Source organism: Mustela nivalis (assembly GCF_964662115.1).
Source record: "Mustela nivalis genome assembly, chromosome: 6".
Classification (NCBI taxonomy): Eukaryota; Metazoa; Chordata; class Mammalia; order Carnivora; family Mustelidae; genus Mustela; species Mustela nivalis.
The window spans coordinates 135,567,583-135,589,073 of record NC_139025.1 but is presented as its reverse complement, the minus strand read 5'-3'; the positions used below and the strand labels follow the sequence as shown (position 1 = coordinate 135,589,073).

The window sequence follows — 21,491 nt, the reverse complement described above, 5'->3', positions numbered from 1 at the left end:
ACAAAAAAACCCCTCAACATCTGCTGAAATATTTGTTTTCGTTTTTAAGGAAATGGAATTCAGGTGGGGGGTACAACAACAGAGAGAATAAAAAGATAACGATAAAGTTTAAGGTAAAAAACATTCTGCCCAAGATGCTAGATTGTAACAAAATAATAAGATACAAAGGAAAAAAATAAGCCTTCAGAGTCTCTACATTTTGCCTCTACTTCAGAGTTTGCAGTTAAGAAATTTTTGGATGGCATATAGAGATTTCCTTCTAGACATCAGTTTTCCATCTAAAAGTGGGTATTAGTCAGTCTCCTAATTGGTATACTGTTAATTAGTAATGTTGCAATCCAGCTACATTTCAGTTCATGTATTTCATGTGAAGCAGATAACATAACATAAAATTAGGCTAGAGAATACCTTGGTAGGGAGTTGGCTTGTCCTTCTCCCCTCCCTCTGGCTCTTGCTCTTTCTCTCTCAAATAAATAAATAAAATCTTTAGGGGCGGAAAAAATCATCCCTTGTTTACTTGTACCTAATGCCATTACCAAAGACATAATATAATGACCTAAAAAGTGAGCTAGTATCACACAGACAAGAACCAGGAAGAAAAGAAATCGTAACAGAGATTAAAGCCACAATAAGGAAATTCAAAGGATCAAAACAAACAAACAAAAAATTAGTATGAATAAAAACATCAAAAGAAAGTATATTAAAAAAGCACACAACTGGAAAGAAAAAATATTTGTTTAAAAATAAAACATCAGAGAAATTTCTGGCTGTGTTCTTCTCTGGGATTTTTTTTGGTTTCACATCTCACATTTTAGATCCATAATCCATTTGAGTTTATTCTTGTGTATAGTCTAAGAAAGTGGTCTAGTTTCATTCTTTCACATGTAGCCTTTTCTGACACTAGTCATAGCAATATTCTTCTAGACATGCCTTCTGAGGCAAGAGAAATAAAAGCAAAATGCAAACTCTTGTGACTACATTGAAAACAGCAAAGGAAACAAGTGACAAAACTAAAAAACAAGCTAGGGAATGGGAAAAGATATTTGCAAATGACATATCCAATCAAGGGGAATTATCTAAAGTATATAAAGAACTTATACAACTCAATACCCCAAAAAAACAAATAACCCAAATAAAAAATAGGAAGACGATATGAACAGACATTTCTCCAAAAAACACTTTCAGACGGCCGACAGACACATGAAAACACTCATCATCACAGGAATACGAATCAAAACCACAATAAGATAATCATGTCACACCTATCAGAATGGCTTAAATAAAAAAATGCAAGAAACAACAAGCATTGGAGAAGATATGGGAAAAAAAGAACCCTTGTGCACTCTTAGTGGGAATGCAAACTGGTGCAGCCACTGTGGAAGACTATGAAGAGTCCTCAAAAAACTAAAAATAGAACTACCCTACAATCCAGTAATCACAATACCGGGTATTTACCCAAAGAATACAAAAACACTAATTCAAAGGGATATATGTACCCTTATATTTACTGCAGCATTTGTTACAAGATATGGAAGCACTCCAAGTGTCTACAGATTGCAGAATAAAGGAGATGTGTTATATATCATTAGAATATTATTGAACCATAAAAAAGAATGGAATCTTGCCATTTGCACCAACATGGATGGATCTAGAGAGTATACTGCTAAATAAAATAAGCCAGTCAGGCAAAGACAAATACCATATGCTTTCACTCATGTGTGGAATTTAAGAAACAAAACGAATGAATAAAGAAAAAAAGAGAAACCAAAAAAACCAGATTATCAACTTAGAGAACAGTAGATTACCAGAGGGGAGGTGGAGTGGGGGATGCGTGAAATAGGTGAAGGGGATTAAGAGTACACTTACCTTGATGCACTCTGAGTAATATATTGGACTCTGAATCACTATACTGTACACCTGAAACTAATACAACATGTTAACTGCACTGGAATTAAAATTAAAAAAAAAAAAAAAAGAAAGAAAGCAAAGTATAGCCATACCAAATGAAAAAAATTAAAAATTAAAAAAATAAAACAATACTGAAAGGTCACAAACTTCAGACACACACACACACACACACACACACACTTTAAGTAATCAAACTCATGTCATATTCTGCATAAGTTACTGAATGTTAAATCACTTGTTGGTGAAAAGAAAAATATACTCAGTCTGATGCTGGCAAAACTGAAAGCCAGAACGCCTTGAACTAAACTTTGCAATGTTCTAGGGAAAAGGAATGGGGTCCTAGACCAAGCCATAGTGCAAGTACAAAGTAACAAACATTTTCAAACATAAAAATACTAAGGAGGGTCGCCTGGGTGGCCCAGTGGGTTAAAGCCTCTGCCTTCGGCTTGGGTCATGGTCTCAGGGTCCTGGAATCAAGCCCCATGGCAGGCTCTCTGCTTGGCGGGGAGCCTGCTTCCCCCTCTCTCTCTCTGCCTGCCTCTCTGCCTACCTGTGACTCTGACAAATAAATAAATAAATAAAATCTTTAAAAAAAATACTAAGGAAATATAGCACCCAGAAACTCTTCTTGGAAGAAAAACAAAACAAAACTACTAGCTGGAAAAAACCTAGTCATCTAAGTAAAATGTAAATTGGGAAAGACTGGGATTTTTTTCAGTTTTGTTCAATGCTGCATATTCAGTCAGCTTCTAAAATGCCACATGGCACTGAGTGGTGCTAAAGAATTCTCTAAATTAATCCATAAAGCACGAAACAGATTACAACAACAAAAGGAAGCAAGAACCACAGTAAAGAATAACTGATAACTAATGAATCCTTTCAATTGAGAACTATGACTAAAATACTGGAAATTTAGATCACAGAATAGAATAGGACTATTAATTTTAACAAAATCAAAAAATAGCAAATTGAGATTTCTGACAAGATGTTGACACAGGATCTACCTCCCTTAGAATTAAACCAGTGGTGGGGCACCTGGGTGGCTCAGTTGGTTTAGCGTCTGCTGTCAGCCCAGGTCATGATCTTGGGTCCTGGATAGAGTCTTGCATCTCGGTCCTTGCTCAGTGGAGAGCTTACTCCACTCACGGCCTGCTGTTCCCCTTGCTTGTGTGTGCTCACTCGCTTGCTCTCTCTTTCTCTCTGGCAAATAAATAAGATCTTTTAAAAAATTAAAAATTTAAAAATGATAAAAAGCAGTTTTGGGGTGCCTGTGTGCTCAGTTGGTTAAGCATCTAACTCTGAATGTGAGGGATGTCTTGAGCTCAGGTCATGAATTCAAGTCCCACATTGGGATCCCTAATGGACACGGAAGTTTACTTAAAAAATAAAATAAAACAAAATAAAATAATATAATATAAAATAAAAGGAGCAGTTTCAGTTCAGCTTATGCCTCTCATCTTCATTTCTGGGACACCTACTACCTGCCACCTCATAAGAGGGATTAATATCAGAGCATCACAGAAGCAATGGTTTGTATAAGAGTCTGAAAAAAATGGGTAGGGACTGACTAACCTCTGGCATTGGCTACCTAACCATTCTTAATCAAAACCTCCAAGGTTGGGGCACCTGGGTGGCTCAGCTGGTTGAGCATCTGACTCATGGTTTTGGTTCAGGTCCTGATCTCAAGGGTTGTGGGATTGAACCCTGCATTGGGCTCCTCACTCAGAGAGGAGTCTGCTTGAAAGATTCTCTCCCTCTGCCCCTTCCCCGACTCAAGCCTTCTCTCTAAATAAATCTTAAAACAAAACAAAACAAACAAACAAACAAATCCAAAAATAAAACAAAACAAAATACAAACCAAGCCCCCCCCCCATTGGTAGATTTCCATCTAGATAGAGTATCTTCTTCCAGTGCTCTTTTCTGTAGGGGACTCTGTGTAAAGCTGAATCTGAAGAGTTCTTCCCCCCCCCCATTTTATTTTATTTCTTTTCAGTGTTCCAAAATTCATTGTTTATGCACCACACCCCATGCTCTGTGCAGTACGTGCCCTCCTTAATACCCACCACCCATCCCCATACCCCCACCCTCCTGCCCTCCAAAACCTTCAGTTTGTTTCTCAGAGTTCACAGTCTCTCATGGTGTGCTTCCCCCTCTGATATCCCCTTTAAGGACACAAGGAGTGATATGATTATGTCATTTTTTAATGCCTGAGGCCCTTAAACAAATTGAAATCAATAAGATGTTATAAAATAGTGCAAATATACAAACAAAACAAAGAATAAAATCCAAGTAAACTGGCAAGTCAAGAGATACTATCAGACTACATTAAAAAGAAAAATCCAGCCATATACTATATATAAAACATATACTTAAAGCATTAAGTACATAGTAAGGTTGAAAGTAAATGTAGAGAGCTAGACCTACTGAGAAAACACTAGCTGTAAGAAAGGTATAACTATGTTAAAGTAAGATGAAATAGACTTAAAATTGGAAGTCTCACTGAAAACAGAGAAGATCAATATATATTGAAAAATTCATCAAGAAGGTAAAATAATTCTAAATATGTATGAGCCTAATGGTATGTAGTCTCAAAATATATAAAATAGCATGTATTATATTAATAAAATGTTGAAAGAAATTGACAAACCTGCTTCTAGGTAAGATGAAGTAACTGATAGAAGACTAAATAACCCACTGACATCAACCAGAAAAACAAGATAAAATACAACAAAAGACACTGGAAAGTTCCTGCAGGAAAAAGGACTTGAGTTGCCAAGACTCTAGAGGGGTGAAAACCTGACAGATGTGAATTGGTCTTCTGCAACTGTTTTTTCCTTGTAGCCCTTTACAGGATCTGTAAAGGGAGATGAAGGATCTGTGTATAGGGAGATAAAGAATCTAACCTTTGTATGGGCAATGGGTTGCTGCTAATTAATCGCTCTTGTCCTGGGAGCTGAACACTGAAAACTCCAGGGGTTGATAAACTAGTGAGAAGGGAGGAGCAGAAACTGAGGTGATCACTCTGAGGCTGTGTTCAGTAATATTCTGTAACTCCCTAGATTCACAAATTGGGTTTCCTAGGTCCCATTTTCCTATACTCTAGATCCCATGATATGGTTTCTATTTACCTTGTACACACAGACTACTGAATGTGCGCTTTGCTAAAATAATTGGAAGTATTCACTGTATTATGTTCTCATTTATAAAAGAAAATTGTCAAGGGTCAGTGATCTGCGTTGCCGTAAAATATGTTTGTATTCAAATACATGTATGCTTGTAGCTTTCACTGTCTTTTAAAGGTAATAATGAAATGAAAATAATGAACATAAGATTGTCAAAGTGAGCATAAAACTGATGTCAATAATTCATATTTAAAAAAGGAACATTGGTGAATACTAAGCAAGGATCAGTACATAAAGAATAATCCAGTTTGGCATTTAGGTGTAAAGGAAAGATGGTAAAAGCCCCTTCCCTCAGTCCCCACCTTGCTCACCCAGACTGGCCAGGACCAATTATGGTGTTGTTCATCCAATAATTTAGAAATGCATGACTGGATGACTCTACCACCTCCCAAGTAAATCTGCTACATCAAATAAAAATGGTAATTTCTCCATGGAAAGAAATACCAGTCTTTAGAATCTGATTCAGCAATATTAATTACTGTGATACTATAATTTTATTTCCATTTCAAATCAACCCCTTCTCTAGAGGGGGAAAAATACAAATTGCCAAATATTCTTTTTGTATTAATAAATTAAATATTAAAAGCCTGAACTTTTAAGACATATAGACACACAAATAAGCTTTTTTTGGCAAGGTTAAAAAGAGCTTGCTTTAAAAAGCCAATTTTAGGGCGCCTGGGTGGCTCAGTGGGTTAAGCCGCTGCCTTCGGCTCAGGTCATGATCTCAGGATCCTGGGATCCAGTCCCCCATCAGGCTCTGTGCTCAGCGGGGAGCCTGCTTCCTCCTCTCTCTCTGCCTTCCTTTCTGCCTACTTGTGATCTCTCTCTGTCGGATAAATAAATAAAATCTTTAATAAAAAAAGCCAATTTTAGCTTTTAAACTAATTACACTGAAATGAAAAAAAAGAAAAAAGCTCCTTAAAAAGTTTCATCACCAACTTCTAAAATCAAGTAATTCAAGTGGAGCTCTTTTTTTTATGGGTTCTCAAATTAAAGTTTAGCAATTTGACCCATATTAAATAACCAATTAAACACAAATCGGAGCGGCACCTGATTGGCTCAGTCGGTTTAAGCATCTGCCTTGGGCTCAGATCATGATTCTAGGATCCTAGGATTGAGTCCCATATCCAGCTCCTTGCTCAGCAGGGAGCCAGCCTACTTTTCCCTATGTGTGCTATTTCCCCAGCTGATATGCACACTCTTGTGGTCTCTACTGTCTCACTCTTTCTCTGACAACAAACAATAATCTTTAAAAATAAATAAATAAATAAATAAATAATGAATTGTTATTGGAAATTTGTGTTTTGTACATAGTTCTCAATTTCTAAAAGGAAATATTTTTAAAAATCAAATTCTTTTATAATGTTCTATAATGAAACATACTCTTACCTTCAAAATAAAACCTGAACTAAAATGTTAGTGCTACATCCAGTTATCATTAAATTTCATATATTAAATCTCCAAATCTCATTGCTTCTGTCCAGGCAAGGGCTAGACAACCTGCATCTCCAATTGCTATTACTCCCAAATCTGATTCCGTGATCCCCACCAACCTCCTAGCTAGACACTCTACCTTTTTATTTTTTTTTTGAGAGGGAGCAGCTTGCATTCATATAAGCAAGCAGGTTGGGGAGAGGGGTTTAGCAAAGGGAAAGGGAGACAGAGACTCCTAAGCAGGCTCCATACCAAGCATGGAACCAACTGCAGAACCCTGAGATCATGACCTGAGCCAAATCCAGTCAGACACCCAACTGAGTCACCCAGTCCCTCCTATTCTAATCAGCCTACATTGTTGTTAACCTGGACTTCAAGCTCTGTAATTCTGCTCAAATTTTCACCTCTGCTAAAAAACAGTGTGCCCCCATCTCTTAAACAATCTTCCCCAGTTTAACGGCACCTTCTGTGACAGCAACCTCAGGAATACTCTTACCATCACAATCACTTCTGGGAGGTGAGGGGGAGTAAAATCATACTGAGTTTTGTTTAAGTATGAGCCTCTTCTATTCTATACTTTATGTTTTTTTTAGAGAAAGAACTTCATGCATTTTTATATCCCCAATATCTAGTTAGTATTTGGAATAGAATTCAATATAGTCCATTCAGAAAATATTTACTGAGTATCCAATATACTCCAGACACCTTTCTTGTTCTAGTGAAAAATCTCTACATCTCTACGACTGATCTCACAGAGCTTGCATTCTAGTTGGGGAAGCCTACATCACAGAATGAATGAGGAATATGTAATATACAGCAGTTATATGAAGACCTTAATAAAAAAAAAGAGAGTGAGAGAGAGAGAGAAAGCAAGGAAGTAAGTACTATCATATGGGATTAAGATTTGAGAAAGACTTAATGAGATGATGACAATAACAGCAACTGCAACAGCAGTATTTATCATATGCTAACCAATATCCTAACTGCTTTAGATGCAGTTAGGAACAGCAACAAAGGCAAGCCAACAATAATCTCATTATTATCCTCAAAAGGAAACTGACAGACTAAGAAGGTACCTACCAAGGTCACATAGCAAAGTCAGTCAAGTTGTCTAACCCGGGCATGCTTTTAACAGTTATGCACAACCACAGTTCAGCTCACTTTTTTTTTTAAGGTTTTATATATTTATTTGTGAGAGAGAGAGCGAGTACGAGCAGGGGGAGAGGAAGAAGGAGAGGACGAAGCAGACTCCTTGCTGAGCAGGGAGCCCAACTCTGCTGGAGCTCAATCCCAGGACTCTGAGAACATGACCTGAGCCCTGAACCAAAGGCAGATGGCAAACCACTGAGTGACCGAGCCACTCATGTCATGAGATACCGTGACAACAGGTGAGTGCTTGCTGTGAACAAAAATGATAAACACTGACAACTTCTCAAACTTATTCTTAAAATAAGTTTTAAGTTTCTATAGGATAATTACCAGAGCAGAAATTACACAAGACAATATCACAAAATCACATGGATACATCTTGTAAAGAAGTAATCTGAAACAAATAAAAACAGTGTAGACACTATCATTCCAATAATAGTTGAATGTCAAATATCACAGTTTATATAGTGAAACAAGTTACTACAACTTCCAATTTTCCATATTAACAAGAAGGGTTAAATGAAATGACTGATTCAAACTCCTCTTTTCAAATATCTCAACTACATTTTACAAAGCAAATAGATAACACTTAATACAATTGCTGATGATAACTGAAGACCTGAATGACCCAAGAAAAACCACTCCCTAATGCCTTCTCCTGTTATACTAGCTTGTTAATTATGTGCTTAATCAGTGAATGCCAACAAATTAGAAAGCAAAATGAAACAAAGTGCTCCTGACAGGGTATTAACATTCCCTGTATCAAGTCTTAAGGGCCTAAAATTCTAAGCATCTCCTCAAGTCTTGATTTAAAAAAAAATCAACCTAATTATGAAGAAAATTTCTACTTTATGTTTGAACTTACCAAATTTCACTGGATACCTCTGCCCTGAGTATAATGCAGTGTGAAAGAAAAGAGGTTTGTATATGCAAACAGCTTTTAAAATCAATCCCGATTAAGGGGAAAGTTAAACAGGCAATAACCAAAAATAAGTCTATAAACACAATAAATGGTGCATATTTGCTCAAATATTAATTTCATTTTGTAATGACTGAACGTTAACAGTCTTCAGGACCCCCAGCATGGCCTGGTACAACCTGTTTTGCTGGTAAACCTGTTTGGATTACAAAATGGGGAAGTGTTTTGAGATTCCAGGAGGACGGGGCTCCTGGGTGGTTCAATCAGTTAAGTGTCTGTCTTAGGCTCAAGTCATGATTCCAGGGTCCTAGGATGGAGCCCCACATAGGACTCCTTGCTCAGTAGGAAGGCTGTTTCTTCCTCTTTCTCTGCCTGTTGTTCCTTTGTTCCTCCTGCTTGTTGCTTTCTCTGTTAAAAAAAAAAAAGAGAGAGGAGTGATATGACTGGGTTTAATCACCAGCTACATTTGAGATAGGAAGAACTACCTGAGAAATGTTCTCTAGGTAGAATCATCTTTCTCTTTTAAAAAGATTTTATTTATTTATTTATTTATTTATTAGAGAGAGAGAGAGAGAGAGAGAGCGTGCACGTGGGGGAGGAGGAGTGCGAGGGACAAGCTCACATGCAGGGCTCAATCCCAGACCCTGAGATCATGACCTGAAACCAAAGCAAGAACTGGATTCCTCAGGCACTGAGCCACCCAGGCACCTTTGGATTAATCTCTATCTTGAGGTTATATCTAGGATATTCTCCAGAGGTATATAATCAGGGCACCCAACCATCATAGAGTAATAGGAAAATAAGACACCAGCTTCCTCCTCATTGGCTAACTCCCTAACTTCTGATTTGATTCTGGGGTATAGGAAGGACACATTTGTTCTCACACGAGTTTGAGTTTGCTGTTTTGTATTACTAACTAAATTCACATAATTGTGCAAGGATTGCTAGAAATTTTAATCTTGCAAATCTGAAACTCTATGCACAGGGAAGAACAACCCCGTTCCTTCCACCCCTCAGCCCTGGGAGCCATGGTTCCAATTTCTGTTTGTAGAAATTTGACTGCTTTATTTTTTATTTTATTTTTATTATTATTTTAAGATTTTGTTCATTTATTTGACAGACAGAGATCACAAGTAGGCAGAGAGGAGGAAGCAGGCTCCCCGCCGAGCAGAAAGCCCAGAGTGGGGCTCGATCCCAGGACCCTGGGATCATGACCTGAGCCGAAGGCAGAGGCTTTAACCTACTCAGCCACCTAGGTGTCCCTATTTTATATTATTTTCAACCCCTTTAGAGATCTCATATAAGGGGACTCAGAAAATCTGGTGTGTGTGTGTGTGTGTGTGTGTGTGTGTGAGAGACTGGCTTATTTTGTGTAACGCAATATCCTTAAGTTTCATTCATATTGTAACGTGTGACAGAATTTCCTTCTTTTTAAAGAATAATATTACATTTTCTTTACTCATTCACACCACATTCTCTCAGCCCATCCATCCATCCATGGGCTCCTGGGAATAGTGCCCTATGAACCTAGAAATGCAGAAACCCCGTTCAGATCCTGATTTCAGTTTTCCGCAATACAGAAGTGGGATTACTGGATCATAGTGTATTTTTTAATTTTTGGAGGAAACTTTGCACCATGTTCCACAGCAGTTGCACTGTTTCACATTCCCAACCATCTGCGCTCCAATTTCTTCACGTCCCTCCACAGCCCTGCCCGCTACCAGAAATCTTCGTGACAGGAAGGGTAGGCTGATGCGGCAACCTTGGTAGTCGTCGTCTTTGAAGAAATTGTGACAGTTTTCTATCAACCACCACCCTGATCAATGTGCATCAATAGTGAAACGAGACCCTCCTCCCAGCTAAAAGATTACAGCTTGCTAAATGCACAGATGAAGGTTATCAGTTTTCAGCAAGAAAATATTTTTTAATTTGGGTGCCTGGGGGACTCCGTTGGCAAAGCAACGGCCTTCAGCTCGGGTCATGACCCCAGAGTCCTGGGATCGAGTCCCACATGGGGCTCCCCGATCCACGAGCAGTCCGCCTCTCCCTCTGTTCTTCTCCCCTCTCATGCTCTCTCTCACTCTCACTCTCTCTCTCAAATAAATAAATAAAATAATAACAAAAATATTTTTTAAACAAGGCTTTTTTTATTTGATTTCAATAAAAAATATTAATTAATGAATTATGTGCTTTATGGTGACATTTGCATTATTGCGGTGGCCTGGAACTAAATCTGCCTTCCCTAGGGCCCTGATGGCACCACGTTCCCCCTCCTCCCTCCAGGCAGGCCCAAGAGTGGGAACAGCTCCCCCTGTTGTTAGCATCTGGGAGTCTCCCTCTGCTTTTTGCCTTGCTTTCTGCTTCCACAGCTCCAAGAAACAGAGGGCAAGCATCTATCTGATACATTGGGCAATTCTCCTTTTGTGTATATACGAGCTAGGTATATTTTGCATATTATGCAAATTGTGTGAACATCATTTCTTTCTCTCTTTAAAATTGTTTTAAAAATTGGCAGCTTTCTTTACTGTTCTATTACTCTCTGTGACCGCCAAACTGACTAAAAGTGCCTTGTAAACTGCATGGGGGAGGTCTGTTTGCTTGCCATCTCTGAAAAACTTTTATTTTCGCTACATAAATTGAGAAATGTCGAAACATTTAGCAAACAATAACTTAAAGAAAAGGAAAAAAGTTTTAAATGTTAACAAAGGGAGAAAAAATTGTAACTAAACTCTGCTAAGATAATCAAAATTTTATGAAGTTGGAATAGGAAATTGTTGTTTTAGGGTTTTCTTTTCCCCAGTTTTTCAAATCAAAATTTGTTCAGATACATATTAATTGACTTGTGCAGATGTCTCATACAAGCTTATGTGTATGAAAACAGCACACAAAAATGCTCATGCCATAGAAAAACGTTCTTAAAAAAAATGTTGATTATTTTAAATGTTTGTATCCATGCCAAATTTTGATAATTGTTAAAGTAACTGGAGATCTTTAACTGAAATCTTTAACTTAATATTTTCTAGTTCTAGAGGGTCTGGTGAAAATAATACATCTTTAAGAATTATAGGAAATGACACTTTAATGGAAACATACTATCTGAAAACTATAATGCTAAATCTACTTGAATAAAAGCAATTGTACTATCAATTAAATAACTATCTAACTATCTATCTAAATAATACCTAAACTAAAAAGAGATAAGTCAAAATAACTTTAAAGACAGAAAACACATGCAGATGTTATGCTGTGGTTGTGGGAATTCAGGACCGGCCTGCGGTGAGCTCAGTCAAATCCTCAGGGGGCTCTGGTGGTGTGGCCCAGCTGCCTGGGCCATCAAGTCCTGGCTCATCTCCTTCCTGGGGGTGCTGATGATCCAGGGGTTCTCTGACACTTCTGGGCCTCTGTGGGCAGCTGGTGGAGGAGCAGGAGTAAAAGGGCCACTTGGGAAAAGCTGGAAGTTGGACTCTGCTTTGGCCAACATTTGCCTGTTGTAATCACTTTCTTTCTTTAGCTCCTTGAGGCTTCTCTCGGTCAGCACAGCTGCCATCCAGCTTTCCTGAGCTCTCTTTGCATGGAAGAGGATCCCCTCTTGATAGTGTATGGCATTTTCCTCCAATTGTCTTCTGGTGTCTTCAGCGATCTCCTTGTAGAAGTCTCGAGTCTGAGACATGGCCTTGATGTTTCTACGTGTGCAGGAAAGATTCCACTTAATGTCTGCACACTGCTCTTCTGCCTCCGACCATTTTCTCTCAACGGGGCTGATGCATTCTTGATATAATTGAGGCAGAGTTTGAAGCTTCTGTTTCAGCTGCTGAATCTCCTCTTCAAGCTGTGAATTTTCACGCTGCAAAGAGGCCTCCTTGGCTTGAAGATCTGTTATTTGTGCCATAAGCTCCTCATTCATTTGCTTTCCTTCCTGCAATTGTCTGGCTAGTTCCTGCTTTTTCACTTCAGCACTTTGAAGGGACACATTGGAATCAGCATCATCAGTGACACCCTTCAGATCACCCTCTGACCCGTGGATGGGGCCATCGTCAATTTCTGTTTCCCTCTTTTCCTCGACCTCACAGTTGACATGACCCAAATGATCTCCAAGGTGTGTGGGCCCGGGGAAGGTCTTCAGCAGGTTTTCACCCACGGGTACTAACTGGCTGACTTTCTCGTTCAGGGCCTGTTGGAATCCTGCGTTTGACTGTTCAAGCCTTTCTTTCTCCTGCTCCATTTCTTGGAGTCTCTGCTTCCATCTTGCAGTTTCTTGGGCAAGCCGTTCTGGACTCTGGAGATCAGGAGGGTTTTTAGTCACATCACCCATTTTCTCCCCAAGGTCTTCTCCCTTCTCTTCTGAGGCTTTGAAGATGGGTCTGTGACCAGTCTCTTGAGATGATTTAGGAGGCTGGCCCTTCAGTAACTTTTTCAGAAAGTCAAGAGTATTCTGAAGAGACAGCCTACAGTGGTTTGTATTTATTGCTGATAAGCACGAGGATGTTAAGTTGGGAAGACTGGCCTCCGCCCCGGGCAGACCTCGGGCATCATCAGCTTGTGTCAGCGGTTCCATATTCTCACTGCCTTTTCCACAGACTTCAGCGTGGGCGAAACACCTTTTGCCTGACACCTTCACACTTCTCTAAAATGTGTTGTTTCTTCACTGGTAAAACCAGTATCACAGTTTATACCAGGATCTCCCAGGGAAATCCACGGAGACCTGAAACGTGTCTCCAGCTTTCAAAAATCACCAGCAGAGGACCGCACAGGTGGTCTAGGACCAAGTGGAAAGTGGATCTATGGTAGGCAGGAGGCCATCCAGGGCTATGGAGAGCTCCCCAGCTCTGCCTCCAAAGGCCAGTGTTCTCTGGGTCTCAACTGAAGGCTCAGAACCTTGGGGGGCGCTCTACCTCTAAGGTAAACAGTTGCCTGACAACCAGAGCACAGCAACCAGAGCACAGGATGGGGAGGCCAGCCAGCTTCTAGGAGACAGTTGCTCTAAATTTGCCCTGAAATAAAAAGTGATCTCACTTCTACAGGCATGGGGGGAGGTGGAAAGACTGATTGTAGCCAGGTGTCCAGCCACTGAAGGCCCACATGACCCGACAGGAAACCTACGGGTCAAAGCAGGGCCAGACCTTGACCATTCTCTCAGGACCCCCACCTGTGAGGCACATTCTCCTGATTTAAAGCTTCCTTCTGCTTCAGAGAAGCCTGGCCGTGTCCTCCAAGGTCTCAGGGATCTGTCTCTTTTGAGGTCCCCTCAGCCACTCTGGGCAGGCAGCTTCCCAGGAGTGAAAGGGTCTCCCCAAAGATATTAATTAAGACAATGGATTCTAGTTCTAGCAAGTCAGAAGAAATCAGCTGGAGCTGGCAGAGTCTCATGAATTCATGAATTTTCTGTGGAGCCAGCATGTCCAAGAATATTTGGAAGGGATTAACTCTGTTCTAGGGGTAACTGCAGTGGTCCATGTGGTTCTCCATCTTTAGCCCATCACCCCCAAGATGGCCCCCAGGAGGGTCCCTGGTCCACAAAGTCATTTCCAGAAGCAGACCTGTGGGGAGAGGGCAGGTCCTTTTTTGGGCTCACCTTTTATTTCATTAAACCCTGTCTCACTCCCCAGGCATCTCTCTGGCAGACACAGCTCAGAACCCGTGAGCTAAAATGTTCATTCTTAGAAAGGGTTAATAATTATGGTGACTAACATAACACAATAAAAAAAGGAAGAAAAGAAAGGTTAATAAAACTGACATAATCTCAGTGATCAAGGGAAAGAAAGACACGAAGTAACAATATAAGGAATGGAAGACAAAATATAAAAGAGAATATGAGCAATATGAAGAAAATTAGAGCATATGCACATTGAATATCCATAATATTAACAATTTAAATAAAATAGAGAATTTCTTGAAAAACCCAACTTACCCAACTGGCAGAAAAAGTAGAAGAGTAGGAATCAGTCTATCTCTTACAGAAATTAAATATTTACTTTAAAAAACTCTCACACAATGAACTCCAAGGACAAACAGATTTACTGGTAAACTTTTCCAAGTATTCAAAGAAGAAATATATTACTATTACACAAACTTCTCCAGAGAACAAGAAACAAGACTTCCCAACTCATTTTATAAGGCCAGCATAACTTGTCATAACCTAAGAATGACATTACAAGAAAAAAAAATTTCAGACTAAACTCACACACACACACAAATACTCGCAAAAATAAAAAATGGGGTAAGAACAATCAAATCAAGTGATATATATAAAGGTGTATTTCAAGAAATACATTTTTAAAGCATTCAAATGCTTTAACATTTGAAAATCAACCAACATAGGATACTACATTAAAGAAAAAAGGGGAGAAAAATACCATAGAATCATCTACATAAACTCAGAAAAAGCTTTTGATAAAATTCAACACTGATTCAGGATAAAAACAGTGGCATTAGAAATAGCAGAAAACTTTTCTATTCTGATAAAAGGGATCTTTTAGAAAAACTCTCAGTAAATACCATAATCAATGATCACATATTGAATGTGTTTTCCTAAAGTTGAGAATGAGACAAAGGATGCCCACTACCTTCACATTTATTCATTATTCTAGAGGTCCTAGCTGGTACAATGAAACAAGATAATGTAATAAAGGATTTCAAAAAGAGTAAATCACTGTTCACAGACAACACAACTGTTTACATAGGAAATCCAAAATAGTGTACAACTTATACTATTAGAAATAAGTAAATTTTGAAAGTGAATTTTGCAAGATTGCTAGACACAAAGTCAACATTAAAAAAATAAACTAAGCTTTTATAGGCTTAGCAACAAGCATCGAGACTAATGAAATCTGGGGAAAAACACAATGACACTAAAAAAAATCCAATACCTATAAATAAACAAAATAAAAAATGTTTAGACCTGTACATTAATGAAAAACAAATGTAAGGTAAAAATATCTATTTATGGATTACAAGACTTAATACTGTAAAGATTTCAGTTCTCCTAAATCAATCCATACATCTGAATTCCAGTAAGTTTATTTTGTTGATTCTCTTAAGTGAATATTTTTTTTAAAGATTTTTTTTATTTATTTGACAGAGAGAGATCACAAGTAGGCAGAGAGGCAGGCAGAGAGAGAGAGAGAGAGAAGGAAGCAGGCTTCCTGCTGAGCAGAGAGCCCGATGCGGGACTCGATCCCAGGACCCTGAGATCATGACCTGAGCCGAAGGCAGCGGCCTAACCCACTGAGCCACCCCAGCGCCCATCTCTTAAGTGAATATTGACACTTGGTTTCACTTGGAAAGAAAAATGACAAGAACAACCACTCAGTCATGCAGAATACCATGGTAGAGAATTTCTACTACCAAATATTAAACTACAGTAATTAAAATAGTACAGAATTGAGCAAGGATATAAAATACACAAATGGAACAAAACGGAGTTCAGAAACAGCCCCACATGTGTATGATTCCTTGATTCACAGCAAAGGCAACCCCTGTCATGCAATGGAGGAAGGATGGTTCTTAAAACAAACTGTACTGGGTGAACTGAGTATTTATCAGGAAAACAAATCTTAACCCAACACCTCAAACCATACACAAAACTCAATTCAAAATGGATAACAGATCTAAAACATGAAAGGTAAAAAGCAGAAGAAAGCATAAAAAAAATCTTTATGGACTTATGATAGGTAAGTATTTCTCCAACAAAACACAGAGCAATAGCCATAAAGGAAAAAAAAAAAAAAAGAAGAGAAACTGGACAACATTAAAAAAAAAAAAAGGATTGAAAAAGTGAAAAGGCAAGCCATGATATGAGGGAAGTTATTTGAAATGCACACAATGAACAAAACACTCAGAATATATTATATACAGAATGTATACTAATAATTACTAAGAAAAAAGCAGTCAAGGAGACTGCCTAAGAAAAGGTAGTGAGGTACGACTTAACAGGTAAGTCATAAAAGAAGGTATCTAAAGGGCCAGGAAAGATATGAAAAGGTGATCAACTTCATCAAACATCACAGAAACTTAAAATTAAAATGTTACTTTTGCTCACCCACCAGAACAGCTAAAATGAAAGGGATAAAAACTAGTAATGGTGAATATTTAGAGCAGCTGAGCAGCTGGAACTTTCACACCCTGTTAGCAGAGCAAAAATTATAAATCAGTACAACCACTTTAGAAAACTATTGTTATTAAAGCTATCACAGGTATATTCTGTGACTTAGCAACTGTACCCCTCGGCATATACCCAAGCATTCATAGGTACCAAAGACACACACGGGAGTATTCAAAATAGCACTCTTTATAATAGTCTCAAAGTAGAAAACAACCCAAAATTCTATTTACAGTAGAAAAAATAAGTGTACACATTGTGTTCTATCCACTCAATGGGATATCATACATCAATGAAAACATATATGAATATGTAGATTTATAAAATACATCTACATATATACCCACATGCAACACTAACATTAATTTCACAAACATAATGTTGCCCAAACGAACACATGCTGTTCACATAAATTCAAAACCAGGGGTAATTAACCTATGTGTTAGAAAGTTCAGTTAATGATTTTCCTTCCCTGGGGCAGGGAGATAATGCCTGGGAGACAAGACAGAGAGTTTCTGGGGTGGTGCACTGGGATATGCTGGTTACGTGGCCATGTACTTTTTGCAATAACTCTCTTAGCCACACTTAGGATTTGTGTGCTTTTCTTTTATGTTATACTTTAATACAAAATTTACTTTCTAAATAGAAATACATTATGCCAAGAAGGACCAACACAAGGTTTCACTAGAAGCTCCCAAATGGAAGTCAAGTGAAAGCTTCCAAGTAGAATTGAAGTGAGGTGAAGCAGCTCTTAAGTGCATGGTAGTGTCAACCCCAAGAGTTTTAACTCACTCTTCTAATGACTTGAAGTGTGATTTTATCTTAGTAGCTCCAAAAATCCATCATTAAAAACTCTATTCGCTGTTACCTCCTTCAGTACTGCTCGCTAAACAACCCCAGAGGTTGGTAGTTCCTTCCATAAACCCTCCCAGCACCTAAGCTTAGCATCTATCTGCAACATAGTTAAATTTCTTCTGTAGGCTATATGTTTTGAATGAGTCTCCAGTGCTTCACAGTCTCTCTCTGATATGGTAAATATTCAAATTTGGATGAATAAGTGACACATATTCTCTTCAGCACAGAAACCTTTTTCCCCCATTTTAATGCAAGAATAATGAAACTTTTAACTCAAAATCCACAAGTTAAAAATGACCAATTACGTCTGTGCCTAATCAAACCTGAAAACCAAATTGTCTAACTACCTCCACAGTATGGTTTCTGCATTCTTTGCCAAAATCTCCTGAGAAGAAACTCAGACACCCTTACCCTTGCCCCATCTGGCAGCTTAGTAAGAAAATGACTTAGGTAAACTCAACATATTAATTATTAATTCAGGCTAATTCTAGTTGCTGAGTATAGTGGCAAGCTTCATCTTTTAATAATATCATTTCCTTAGCTTAAAAAGCTCCATTACACAGTCACTTACATATGCCTAGCTCCTTTTTCTCTCTAAAGTTGGGATGTCTTTTCCACTGGTAGATCCAGTGTATCTATGCTGAATTTAAACATGACTCTCTATGGGATAATGAGAGTTCAGGGAATGTTACGTCCTTTGCCAGTTCTCTGCTTTTATGTTATTCCCCGAATAAACCCTATTTTACATTAATATTGCATGTGTTCATGAAGCAGGTCCCCCATGTTCCCTCTATGTGACATAGTCCTCAGATTTATGAAGGGACATTTACTTGCAAGCTTGCTTAGAATCATGATGGAATAGTTATTTTATCACTCTCCCCTGTTTTATCAACCTTCATAAAGAATCATACTGTGTGAGCCCTACATTTTATCAGAAGAATTTTCATGAGATGAAACAGGAGTTCTCTTCATTTAGGTCCAGTGACAACTCTAATCACTTCCACTAACTTCTCTATCAGCTATTCAGCTGAGTTTTGTCTCCAATTATATCCATATTACCAGATGAATTACTACTCAGACTCTGCAGATTTTATCTTTAGTGCTGTTCTGTTCCTGGTAAGCTTCCAGAAACCAGCTTTTCTGGAAACTTCTCCTGAGAGGTAAACTTTCCAGAGCAGAATCTACCCCTCCTGCATATGCTGTGAATACTAGATTATTTACAATATTCTATGAAACTATTTTTCCTTCTTTCCTGTAAGAGCATGGCAAACTTCTTAAAAGGCCAGGAGTAAAGATTTTAGGCCTATGGGCAACTACTCAATTATGCTGTTACAATGTGAAATCAGGCACAGACAATATGTAAACAAATGCACATGGCAGTTTTCTAACAATGATTTGTTTGTCAAATGAGCCAGCTTGCCCATGAACCACAGTTTGCCAATCCCTGCTCTAAACTCTTACAATTTCTGGTCTTCATATATCAGTACCATAATTATCTTGAACTTATAAGGGTTTATTGACACTGGTGCTAAAAATTAAGTTCAATATATTTTATCAATTAAAACTGAGATCAATATAATGACTGTTCTGGGAATATTTGTGATAATATGAGTTATAAAAAAATTCTCTTTATTTGTTGGTTAACCAGAAAATTTAAATGACTAAAGCACATTCACTGATAACCATAGTTAACTTAGGTATTCCCTAATTATGAAAATAGAGGTGATAATTTATAATAATAATTAACCTATTAAAAACAAACATGATCAAATGAACAAAAGACTAAGTATATTACAATAAATCTACACAATGGACAGTAACGGTAGGACTACAGTGATCTCTTCTTTTCCCCTACATTTTCTAGAACCAACATCTATGATTTTTGCAATAAGAAAATGTTTCTTTAAAGCACATGATGACAAGCTAAAAGTGTTTAAATTTTTTATTTAGTTTGAAAACAAAAATAGACTTGGAATTAAATTTTAGAAAAACTCAACCATTCTATCCTATGCTCCTCTTTAAAAAAAATATTTACATCAAGAATAAATAAGTTAAAATTTTCATTTACCTGTCGATTCCTCTCATCCATTATGCGTGTGATTTGAATTTTCTTCCGCCCCATTTTCAATCACCTTTCCTTCCTTATATTCCAAACATTTAATTCAAAATGTATTTTCTTCAATACCCTAATGCATCGTACACAGCTTCTATTATTTCAGCTTCTGGTGCAATGGCTACAGCTGAAATTTTCTAGAAGATCTAAAAGAAAACACAAATTAGAAAATTTAAGTTCTATAAGTTTGTAAATCATGGAAGTGTTATACAAATTTCAAACTTACCTCTATGCTGCACATAGGCACATATTGGTTGAAATTCCTGGTTACATATTGGTAGTTAACTTGAAGCTTTGTTAACTTCACCCCTAAGAAATCCCTTGAATCTTTTTGTGCCTCTAGCTCTGGCTGAAAATAAGCTTTGAGTTTTTCTCAATGCATATAGTAAAAGTAACAAGAGCCAATACTTATTGGGATTTTTCTATGTGCCAAGAATTTTTCCATGTACCTGATATATCTTAACTCATTCAATCCAAACAGCATCTTTTTGGTTTAATTATCGTCACCATTTTATAAATAAGGATACTGAGGCAGAGAGATCCTAAATAAATATGTCCAAGGTAACACACACAGTAAAGGGCAGGGCTTGGAATATGAACTCAGGGACTCTGGCTCCAGAATTTCTCTGCTTGGAAAATATCCTTGGAAATATCCTTGGAAAGTTTCTGATGTCCTCCATGTCAAAGGATGAACTAATAATCTGGGTAGCCCCAATCTGCCCTTACAAATGATTCTTGCAAACTGCCCTCGCTACCACCCAAATTACTGTCAATCCATAAAGGCACCATATGATTTCATAATAATGTCCACTTATTAAATGAAATATTGTTCCTTTTAGCCATTTAATAAAATTCTCCTAATTTATCAAGATTCAGTTCCCCCGGATAGAGTAAACCATAGCACCTTATACTCTGTGGCTATTTGTATAATAAATTCTAAGTCCGTATTCCTGAGACCATGAATCCTTCAAGAACAGGATTTTTTTTTTTAATTATTCCATTTATCCCTGTAATTCAATGACTGGCAATGATATCATCTGTCATGTTCCGAATGACAGTTGTGTCAAAGACCTAGTGTTTTCAAAACTTACATAATAAAATATTTACAAGGGAATAAAAGACAAATACTAAAATACAATAATAAATTCCCAGGGGAATTTTATTCAAGTATTTCTAATATTGTGCATATACAGCCATAAAACTTTAAAAGTACTGTGCAAATCCATGTTTGATTAAATCTGGCTTTTGCTCAAAAGCAGTGAATTTTTCATTTCTTAACACTACCAACATAACTATAAGCATGGCATGTCTTATGTATCTTCCCTTGTATTCTTTCATTTCTTCATTCATACAAACATTAACTGAACATCTATTAACAATTGATAACCTATTAACTGATCACCAACTTGCAAAAGTATTCTACTTCCAAACACTGAAGTAGGCACATAGAGTAAAATATTTAAAAAGAAAAAAGGCATGATTTCTGATCTCACTGAGTTCATAGTTTAGAGGGGAAAACAGACATTAATCAAACTACCATATAAATGAGTCCAGAAATTAAAATTAGGATGTTAGTTTATTTGACCTAAATTCACAAGTTAGGTAAGGCTTCCTTTGGAATGTGCCTCAAACCTGAGTATGAAGGTATACATTCTAAGCAGAGAGAATACCATGTGCACGGAAGCAGGAAACATTAGAAAAACTGAAGGATGGCTAGTCAACTGGTGGGAACCAAACAAACAACTGTGCTGTAGAATGTTTTTGCTTCCTCATGAGACTGCAATATAAACCAATAAAAGTCAGTTTATTCAAATCATGTTCCTTTACAGATCA

General features: G+C 37.7%; 1 pseudogene across 1 annotated transcript in view; it reads right to left on the bottom strand.

Moving 5' to 3' along the window:
- The window catches only part of LOC309867652 (myocyte-specific enhancer factor 2A-like), a 69,349-nt pseudogene extending 49,682 nt beyond the window's left edge, over positions 1-19,667 (bottom strand). The window contains exon 1 of the transcript XR_014316723.1: positions 19,614-19,667. The product of XR_014316723.1 is annotated as a myocyte-specific enhancer factor 2A-like (transcript). The remainder of the gene's footprint in view (positions 1-19,613) is intronic.
- Positions 19,668-21,491: the final 1,824 nt, after the last annotated feature.